Here is a 10,868-nt window from a genome sequence, read left to right on the forward strand (position 1 = left end):
CCAGGTCACTGGGGTCGTCCCCATTTTGTCGGTCTGATGTACAATTTATCTTTATCAGAACTAATCCAAATAGTGTTCATCTGTCTCCTGAATGATCTGTTTCCTCCAAGGCTAATTACTATTTACCTTTGAGATTTTTCACATTACCAGCTTTCCTCCAATGTGTACAGAGCAATGGTTTTCAATTCATGTTTGAAAGTTAGGCGATTGCAAAGCTGACTGATCAAAATTCTGGTTAAAGAGTCTGATTAAAAGCCGCGTGAGTGCAATCTGAACTTTACGGAGGAAGATTAGGGAGCTAAGACTTGCCTAGGAGAAGCCCTCAACTTCAGAGAAACACCTCAGAAAATGATTTCAAGTCAGTTGTAAAGTCAGAGACAGCAGCTGAAAACTCATCTGAGGAACATAAAAAGACCAGTTCTTGAAGGATTCTTTGTTTGGTGATGCCCAAGGAAATGGCAACCCACTCCGGTGTTCTTGCCTGGAGAATCCCAGGGATGGCGGAGCCTGGTGGGCTGCTGTCTATGGGGTCACACAGAGTCGGACACGACTGAAGCGACTTAGCAGCAGCAGCAGCAGCAGGACCCACACTAGCTCCTCTAAGTCAGTTTATTCCTTTTTTTTTTTTTTCAGAAGAGAAAAATCCACTAATGTTTCTTCTTAGTGACAACACCTGCATAATAAACAGTCTGATGGTGGGGTAGACGGAGCTGGCAGTCTCTCAGAGATTATTCAGTTAGTCCCTTGGCGTTCCTGCCCACCTTCTTAGCAGGCATTCTGGCCACCTGCTGCTCCAGGGTTCTGTACAAGGTACACAGCCTCCCAGGTGTTACACATGTATTCAGGCTGTGGGCTCTGTCAGTCTGCTTCACTGGTTACTATTCTATTTGAGTTTCCATCTTCCAAAGATTTGTTAAAATATTCTGTGTGCTGATGGTCCCCTCCTGCTTTCTTAATTTTTCTGGCTTTATAGTTTCAAAACTCATTTCAATAATATTATGCATAATAACTAAAATTTGTTTAGCTCCTACTACTTGCCAGGCACAGTTCTAAGCACCTTAGATATGTCCATTTAATCCCTTTAACAGTCCGAATGAAGTAGCTATTTTTATTATCTCCATTTTACAGATGAGGAAACTCAGGCATATAGGGGTTCTGATTAATCAGTCTGGCAATGAAGTTTACACTTTTAACCACTGTGCCATAAAGCCTACGTATTAAGAATAGGCAAAAACAGGTGTCCCTCTCCATTTTGGTAGTTCAGCCAGCTGCTGAGTTAGAGGCAAACTGTTACCAGCCTCATTGGCACGTGAACTCTTCTGGCCAAGCCTTGCTTCCACAAGGCCATCTACTCAGCCAAGAAGCAATGGTTGTTAAATAGTTGACTCCTCCTAACTTTCGTATTAACACATATAACATTACAATGACAGTGTTTTTAGGACACTTTCCCTGGTACATCCAGCTGCTTAAGGACCAACAATTCTTTCTACAGGAAGTTCAGAGGTCAGGGGGAACTCTACATTGCTGACCCTTCTGCTGATAAAATTTTGCCCCATCAACCTACTTCTCACCTATAGTATTATATACACCAATGCACACTACATTTATTTTAGCACCTTGTAGATTTTGTTACCCTTATGAATTGAATTTTATTTTTACTATTCTATTTTCTAAATGTTTATTGATGATATATAGGACTCCTGGTCTACTTTTAACATCTGATTGTAAATAGTTTTGAATTTTCTAAGTAGATATTTGTAATATCTGAATATTATGATAGTTTTGTCTTTAGCATCATTTTGTTTTCTTTTTGAATCAAGTATATCCTTTAATACAATGTTGCTTAATAACAGCAATAATAGATATCTTATTCTTGACTTTGGCAGGAATTCTAAAGTTTGATGATATCTAGTAGATACCCGGGAGGAGGCAATGGCACCCCACTCCAGTACTCTTGCCTGGAAAATCCCATGGACAGAGGAGCCTGGTGGGTTGCAGTCCATGGGGTCGCTAGGAGTCGGACACGACTGAGCGATTTCACTTTCACTTTTCACTTTCCTGCATTGGAGAAGAAACTGGCAACCCACTCCAGTGTTCTTGCCTGGAGAATCCCAGGGACGGGGGAGCCTGGTGGGCTGCTGTCTATGGGGTCGCACAGAGTCGGACATGACTGAAGTGACTTAGCAGCAGCAGCAGCAGCAGCAGTAGATACCCTTTACCAGTTGAAAGAGCTTTTCTTTTACTCCTATTGACAGGAAAAAACGTCTGCACAGTCTTAACTGGAAAAAGATATACATACCACCTCTATATTAGCAGAAAGGGGAAAAAAATCTCCAAAGAAAGAAAATGTGGGTAGCCAAAAAACAGACACTAATGTCCACTACACAATCTGAAAAGAGAATCTGACATTTTGAGTTTTAAAATAATACTATTTTCAATGCCTTCTTAAAATCAAAACATGCAAACACATCTAGAGAGCAGTATCATATAGCCATTTTAGGGCACAGGTATGTATCTCATTGTGGCTTTAACTTAATGACTTAATTGCCTGTTCATATATTTCCTTTGGAAAGTGATCAAATCTCTTGCCCATTTCTGAATTACTTTTTGGTTGCATCAGGTCTTCCTTGCTGCTCGAGGGCTTTTTCTAATTGTAGAGAATGCCGGCTTCTTAATTGGGGCTTAAGAACTGGTTTCTCTCATTGCGGAGCATGGGCTCTAGGTGCACGGGCTTCAGGAGTTGTGGCGCAGAGCTTAGTTGCTCAGTGGCATGTGGGATCTTCCTGGACCAGGGATTGAAGCTGAGTCTCCTCCACTGGCAGACGGATTCTCATCCACTGTACCACCAGGGAAGTCCTTCTCCATTTTTAAGTTGGGTTGTTTAGTAGAAGGATTCTGGGGTGGTGCTTGACAGTACTGCTGTCCTCACGGTAGAATGAGCTCACCAAAGTAGCTGCCACCAGCATCTCTGTCCCCAGGGAGTGACTAGAGATGTGAGCGTGCACAGCCACACCTGCGAGGGGAAGCCAGTAACGTCAAGGCTGGCTGTAATCTGTGGAACATCTTGTCACGTGGGGATAGGCACAAAACTGAATTTTTCTACTAAAGCATCTGGGCACTTGCTTTTAGCCATGGTCCCCAGGTCTTGGCTGAATAAAAGTGGTCAGTGTTGGTGGAAAGCTGATAGACCACAGGGGACAGGGTCATGCCAACTTTGCAGATGCCAAATATATATGCTATTTAAGCAGTCACCTGGATCTGAGTAAGAAGGCTCAGCTTGTGGGCTTCCTCACTGATGATTTACATTTGGTGAGATTTCCACAGCAACCAGTCTCCTTCAGCAGATCTGACACTAAAGGGCATGGCCTCTGGATTGAAATGTTGTAAGTTTTAAAGTAATACTATTTTCAATGCCTTTCTTTAACCAAAACATGCATACACACCTAGAGAGCAGTATCATTTCGCCATTTTAGGGCACAGGCATGTATCTCACTGTGGCTTTAATTTAATGACTTAATTGGCTATTCATATATTTCTTTTTTTAAGGCCTCTGGACCTTGACGATCTTGCCATTCTCTACCTGCTTTCAAGGTGTGCATCAGTACAGAAGCCAGGCAGGCAGCTGGGTACCCTGTCAGCACTCTCTACTTGTGTGGGGGCCTGAGCAAGAATCCCTTGTCTGTGCAAATGTGTACAGACATTACTGGCAGGCCTGTGGTCCTGTCAAAAGAGGTGGAATCTGTCCGTGTGGGTGCTGCTAGTGTGAGAGCTTGTGCCTCAGGGTGTTTCACTTCTGTACAGGAGGCCATGGCAAAGAATGAGCCAAGTTGGGAAAGCTGTGCTTTTCAGATGAGAGGATAAAAGATATCATGACAAGAAATATCAAATATGCCTGAAGCTGGTTGAACACCAGAAACAGTATGCGACAATCAAGAAAGGAGGCCTAACAAAGCCTGCAGGGGCTAATGCCAGATTCCATGTCATTGCATGGGGACCTTGGTCATTGCAGCATATATTGAGGACCCTTAGACATCATTTCATGATTCTGTACTGTCTTTCAATTTAAAAAAACCTGGGATGTGTGCAGTCAGAAAAAACAGTAAAAACAAGATAAATTGGTCATTTACCTTTTATTATTGAACTGCAAGAATTGTTTATATATTTTTAGACACCAGTCTTCTGTTATATGTTTGCACTGCAAACATGTTCTCCCCATCTATGAACTCTTTTTGCTTTCTTAATGGCGTATTCCAAAGCAGATGTTTTAAATTTTGATGAAGTCTGACTTTAATTTCTCCTTTTAAGATACATGTTTTTTGTGTCCTAAGAAATCATCACCTACTCTTAAGGTTGTGATGATGTTCTAAAAATTAACATTTGTGTGGTTTAAAAAATTTGATGTCAACATTTTAAACTTAGGGAACTCACTTAAAAGTCCAGATTTTCAGTTTTTATTCAAATATTAAAATATACAGTCTGAGGGAAACTACATTTTCAGAAATAAAAAATGGGTTGGAGCTGAGTAATAGTTACCGCCTTTGAAAAAACTGTTTTCTTCTAGACTAGGTAACAGATGCCCATGTATAAAATCCAAAAGGTAGAAAAGGGTGTACTGAGAAGATTACATCTCTCTCCTCCTGCTCCATCCAGAGGCTGTCTCCTGCGGATGGAACCAGTACTTTTCAGGTGCTTACCACTTTGCATTAGCCTGGCTCCTTTTCAAGTATTTGCATAACCTGCCTGGTCCCCTAGGGCATTTGAATTTGCACCAGAGCCCATTTCACAGCCTCTCTTCTGCATTCCCACGCACTTGGCAAAGCATCAGCACTGTCACGTGGACCTCTGTACAGGTCTGCCTCTTAGGCTGGGAGGGTCACAGGGCCGCAAGGTCGGGTTTGTTTCCTCTTCCTGGTATCCATATCCAGACACCTAGGGTCTCATCAGACAGACAGCAGATGTACAAGTTTTGCTGAGTGGACGAATGGATAAATGAACAAATTGTGCATTACTTCCTGTGCCCTGGCCTGAGGTGTGACTCAAGTAACAATTTAGTCAGGTGAAATCAAGAATTTCTATCCCATAAGGACTCCATCTATGTCCCCAGCCCACCGTGGAACAGGTCTCCATAGAACCGAATTGGAACACATGGAAGGAAAACAATGACTCTCCTATTCTTACAGAACTGGACCCAAAGGAGTATCAGGACACTCTGAGGCTATTTCTCAGAAGCATGACAATCTCCTATGCTCTTTTCTTCCTTAGTATAGGACCTAGGGACTCATAGTTCTTGCCCTCTCTCCTAAACTCTCACCCACTACAGACAGGGGAATTCTACTGCCCCACTTCCCAAGGGCTGGTGGTACCACCCTTTCTTTTTACTATGCATGAAGGCATTTCATGTTATGAGCATGCTGATCGTTAGAGATACAGACAGCTGAACACAGAGAGGACCACAAACGAGGAATTTCACAAAGTAATTGAGAAATCTTACAAAATGTTTACAGTTCTTCTTTCCTACTGCCTTTCTGAGCAACAGTGAAAGTGAAAGCCGCTCAGTCCTGTCTGACTCTTTATGACCCAGACCAGACCAGAATACTGGAGTGGGTTGCCATGCCCTCCTCCAGGGGATCTTCCCAACCCAGGGATCGAACCCAGGTCTCCTGCATTGCAGACGGATTCTTTACCAGCTGAGCCACAAGGGAAGCCCAAGAATACTGGAGTAGGTAGCCTATCCCTTCTCCAGTGGATCTTCCTGATCCAGGAATTGAACTAGGGTCTCCTGCATTGTAGGTGGATTCTTTACCAACTGAGCTCTCAGGGAAGCCACCGCTGAGCAGCAGAATCCCTGTTTTTCCCTCACTGTGTCAACATAAGTTAGTGTTTCAATTGTGACATGTACTCAGATATACAGTGGGTCAACTTGTGCTCCTCAAATACAAGACTTAGCATGCTTTTAATCTAGTTACTTATCTTCTTCAGCCTCCACCCAGTACTGCCATCTTCACGTTGTAGTTACTCTAGGGCAAACACGGTCACAACAAAATGGAAACAGTGCACATACTGCCACATATAGTTGGAAAGTATTGTTTACACTATGACCCAAATAAATGGAAAAGCAATTTTCCTACAGTCCATCTTCAACCTCCAGCTCCATACCCACAGCTTTATTTGATGAACATGATTGCTTTCAGGTCCTTAACTAATAACTAACATTAGTTACTTTACTTTCATTTGTCTCACCACAACTTTCCAGGATTCCATAAATTTTACTATTTTTGAATACTAAACTATATAAAAATATTTTAAAATAATTCTTACTCTCATCCATTGTTCTACAGTTTCCTATGTATTCTTCCAGATTTTTAAACTTTTTTTTTTGGCTGCATGGTGTAGCTTGTGAGATCTTAGTTCCCCAACCTGTGCCTGCTGCACTGGAAGCACAGAGTCCTAACCACTGGGCAGCCAGGGAATTCCTTTATTTTTTTTTTTTTAAGATTCATTTATTTTTGGCTGTCGTGGGTCTTGGCTGCTGTGCACAGGCTTTCTCTAGTTGGTGGGTGCAGGCTTCTCTTTGTGGTGGCTTCTCTCATTGAGGAGCACAGGCTCCAGGCCTGTGGGCTGCAGTAGCTGCGGCTCCTGGGCTCTGGAGTGCAGGCTTAGTAGCTGTGGTGCGTGGGCTCAGCTGCTCCAAGGCATGTGGGATCTTCCTGGACCAGGGATTGAACAGGTGTCCCTTATGTTCCAAGACTGATTCTTAACCATTACACCACGAGGGAGGCCCCCAAATTCCCTCATTTAAAAAAAACAAACAGCTTTCGTGACATACACGTAACATATCATACAACTTAACCTGTTCAAAGTGTTTAATTCACTGGTTTTTAGTACATTCACAGAGTTGAACAATCATCACCATAATCAATCTTACAACATTTTCATCAGTCCAAAAACAAACTCCATACTTATTAACACTCACTCTTGCCCCCAGCTGTCTATAGTATTCCCCTGTGATCTTTATTTCTGTGAGGTCCAAAGTGATGTTTCCTCTTTCACTCTTGATTTCGGTAATTTGAGTCCTCTTTTTCTCTTGGTCAGCTTAGTGAAATATTTGTCAACTGGCTGGACTAACTTTTGGTTTCACTGACTTCCTCTATTGCTTTCCACTGCTGCTTCTTTCAGATACAAATATATATTCTTTTTTTCTTTCTTCTTTACATACCAGGTAGCATATTATATATTCTGAACACTAGTATATTCTGAAGGGTATACTTTTGGTAGAAGTAAAATGATCCTCAACAGATCTAAGATATAAGAATAAATCAAGAGCCAAGAAAGTGGTAAATATGTGATAAAATCATAATAAACAGTAACTGGGTAAAACAAATATAAATGTCTAGTGAAACACCAAAAGAAATATACAACGGTAATAATATATAAAGAAGGAAGGAGGTAAATGAGGTTAAATACATTATCTGTGGGGAGGGCAAAGGTACAAGTTAACTTTAGGTCTGATGTCATGTAGGAGTATTGGAAGGAATGCTTCCTCAGACTCTCTTGGCCACTTCCTTCTTTCCAAGGCGCTGCCTGCCTCCACCTCTGCACTGCCGCAGTCTTTGCCCAGCTTCCTGAGCTGGCTGGAGTCCAAGCTGAAGCGCACCAAGCCTACCTGACTTTACAGAATTGGCTGCAATGCCATAACACTGACTTCAGTTCAGTTCAGTTCAGTCGCTCAGTCATGTCCAACTCTTTGCAACCCCATGGACTGCATCACGCCAGGCTTCTTTGTCCATCACCAACTCCGGGAGCTTGCTCAAACTCATGTTCATTGAGTCAGTGATGTCATCCAACCATCTTATTCTCTGTTGTCCCCTTCTCCTCCTGCCTTCAATCTTTCCCAGCATCAGGGTCTTTTCAAATGAATCAGTTCTTTGCATCAGGTGGCCAAAGTATTGGAGCTTCAGCTTCAGCATCAGCTGTTCCAATGAATATTCAGGACTGATTTCCTTTAGGATGGACTGGTTTGATCCCTTTGCAGTCCAAGGGACTCTCAAGAGTCTTTTCCAAAACCACAGTTCAAAAGCATCAAATCAATCTTCAACGTTCAACTTTCTTTATGGTCCAACTCACATCCATACATGACTACTGGAAAAACAACAGCTTTAACTATATGGACCTTTGTCAGCAAAGTAATGTCTCTGCTTTTTAATACGCTGTCTAGGTTGGCCATAGCTTTTCTTCCAAGGAGCAGGCCTCTTAATTTCATGGCTGCAGTCACCATGTGCAGTGATTTTGAAGCCCACGAATATAAAGTCTGTCGCTCTTTCCACTGTTTCCCCATCTATTGCCGTGGAGTGATGGGACCGGATGCCATGATCTTTTGTTTTTTTGAATGCTGAGTTTTAAGCCAGCTTTTTCACTCTCGTCTTTCACTTTCATCAAGAGGCTCTTTAGATCTTCTCTTTCTGCCATAAGGGTGGTGTCATCTGCATATCTGAGGTTATTGATATTTCTTCCAGCAATCTTGATTCCAGCTTGTTTCTTCCAGTCCAGCGTTTCTCATGAGGTATTCTGCATAGAAGTTAAATAAGCAGGGTGACAATACACAGCCTTGACGTACTCCTTTTCCTCTTTGGAACCAGTCTGTTGTTCCATGTCCAGTTCTAACTGTTGCTTCCTGACCTGTATACAGATTTCTCAGTAGGCAGGTCAGGTGGTCTGGTATTCCCATCTCTTGAAGAATTTTCCACAGTTTATTGTGATCCACACAGTCAAAGACTTTGGTGTAGTCAATGAGGCAGAAGTAATGTTTTTCTGGAATTCTCTTGCTTTTTCTATGATCAAACAGATGTTGGCAATTTGATCTCTGGTTCCTCTGCCTTTTCTAAATCCAGCTTGAACATCTGCAAGTTCTCAGTTAACATACTGTTGAAGACTAGCTTGGAGAATTTTGAGCATTACTTTGCTAGCGTGTGAGATGAGTGCAATAGTGTGGTAGTTTGAGCATTCTTTGGCATTGCCTTTCTTTGGGATTGGAAAGGAAACTGACCTTTCCCAGTCCTGTGGCCACTGCTGAGTTTTCCAAATGCGCTGCCATATTGAGTGCAGCACTTTCACAGCATCATCTTTCAGGATTTAAAATAGTTCAACTGGAATTGCATCACCTCCACTAGCTTTGTTTGCAGTGATGCTTCCAAAGGCTCACTTGACTTCGAATTCCAGGATGTCTGGCTCTAGGTGAGTATTCATATCATCGTGATCATCTGGGTCATGAAGATCTTTTTTGTACAGTTCTTCTGTGTATTCTTGGCACCTCTTAATATCTTCTGTTAGGATTTCTGTCCTATATTGTGCCCATCTTTGCATGAAATGTTCCTTTGGTATCTCTAACTTTCTTGAAGAGATGGCTAGTCTTTCCCATTCTATTGTTTTCCTCTATTTCTTCACATTGATCACTTAGGAAGGCTTACTCTCCTTGATATTCTTTGGAACTCTGCATTTTGATGGATATATCTTTCCTTTTATATTTTGCCTTTCACTTCTCTTTTTTTCTCAGCTATTTGTAATGCCTCCTCAGACAACCATTTTGCCTTTTCCATTTCTTTTTCTTGGGGATTTTGATCACAGCCCCCTGTACAATGTCATGAACCTCCATCCATAGTTCTTCAGGCACTCTATCAGATCTAATCCCTTAAAACTATTTGTCACTTCCACTGTATAATCGTAAGGGATTTGATTTAGGTCATATCTGAATGGTCGAGTGGTTCTCCCTACTTTCTTCAATTTAAGTCTGAATTTTGCAGTAAGGAGTTCATGATCTGAGCCTCAGTCAGTTCTTGGTCTTTTTTTTTTTTTTTTTTTTGCTGACTATAGAGCTTCTCCATCTTTGGCTGCAAAGAATAGAATCAATCTGATTTCAGTACTGACTATCTGGTGATGTCTATGTGTAGTCATCTCTACGTGATGTCTATGTGTAGTTAGACGAGGGTGTTTGCTATGACCAGTGAGTTCTCTTGGCAAAACTCTGTTAGCCTTTGTTCTGCTTCATTTTGTACTCCAAGGCCAAAGGTGCCTATTATTCCGGGTATCTCTTGACTTCCTACTTTTGCATTCCAGTCCCCTATGATGAAAAGGACATCTTTTTTTGGTGTTAGTTCTAGAAGGTCTTGTAGGTCTTCATAGAACCATTCAACTTTAGTTTCTTTGACATTACTGGTTGAGGCACAGTCTTGGATTACTGTGATGTTTGCCTTGGAAACAGATCATTCTGTTGTTTTTGAGATTGCACCCAAGTACTGCATTTTAGACTCCTTTGTTGACTATAAGGGCTACTCCATTTCTTCTAAGGGATTCTTGCTCACAGTAGTAGATGTAATGGTCATCTGAATTAAATTTGCCCCTTCCAGTCCATTTTAGTTCGCGCATTCCTAAAACGTCGACGTTCACTCTTGCCATCTCCTATTTGACCACTTCTAATTTACCTTGATTCGTGGGCCTAACATTCCAGGTTCCTATGCAACACTGTTCGTTACAGCATCAGACTTTACTTGTATCACCAGTCATATCCACAACTGGGTGGTGTTTTTGCTTTGCCTCAGCCTCTTCTTTCTTTCCTGATCTATTTCTCCACTCTTCTCCAGTAGAGTATTAGGCACCTACTGACCTGGGGAGTTCATCTTTCAGTATCGTATCTTTTTGCCTTTTCATACTGTTCATGCGGTTCTCAAGGCAAGAATACTGAAGTGGCTTGTCATTCCCTTCTCTAGTGGACCATGTTTTGTCAGAACTGTCCACTATGACCTGTCTATCTTGAGTGGCCCTACAAAGCATGGCTCATCGTTTCATTGAGTTAGACAAGGCCGTGGTCCATGTGA

The 10,868-nt window shown here is 42.0% G+C and overlaps 1 pseudogene; it reads left to right on the plus strand.

Annotated features, from left to right (window-relative positions):
• Positions 1 to 3,131: 3,131 nt before the first annotated feature.
• Positions 3,132 to 7,667, plus strand: LOC138421938 (FGGY carbohydrate kinase domain-containing protein-like; annotated as a pseudogene).
• The last annotated feature ends 3,201 nt before the right edge of the window (positions 7,668 to 10,868 follow it).

The sequence above is a fragment of the Ovis canadensis genome, chromosome 16, assembly GCF_042477335.2.
Source record: "Ovis canadensis isolate MfBH-ARS-UI-01 breed Bighorn chromosome 16, ARS-UI_OviCan_v2, whole genome shotgun sequence".
In the NCBI taxonomy this organism is placed as follows: Eukaryota; Metazoa; Chordata; class Mammalia; order Artiodactyla; family Bovidae; genus Ovis; species Ovis canadensis.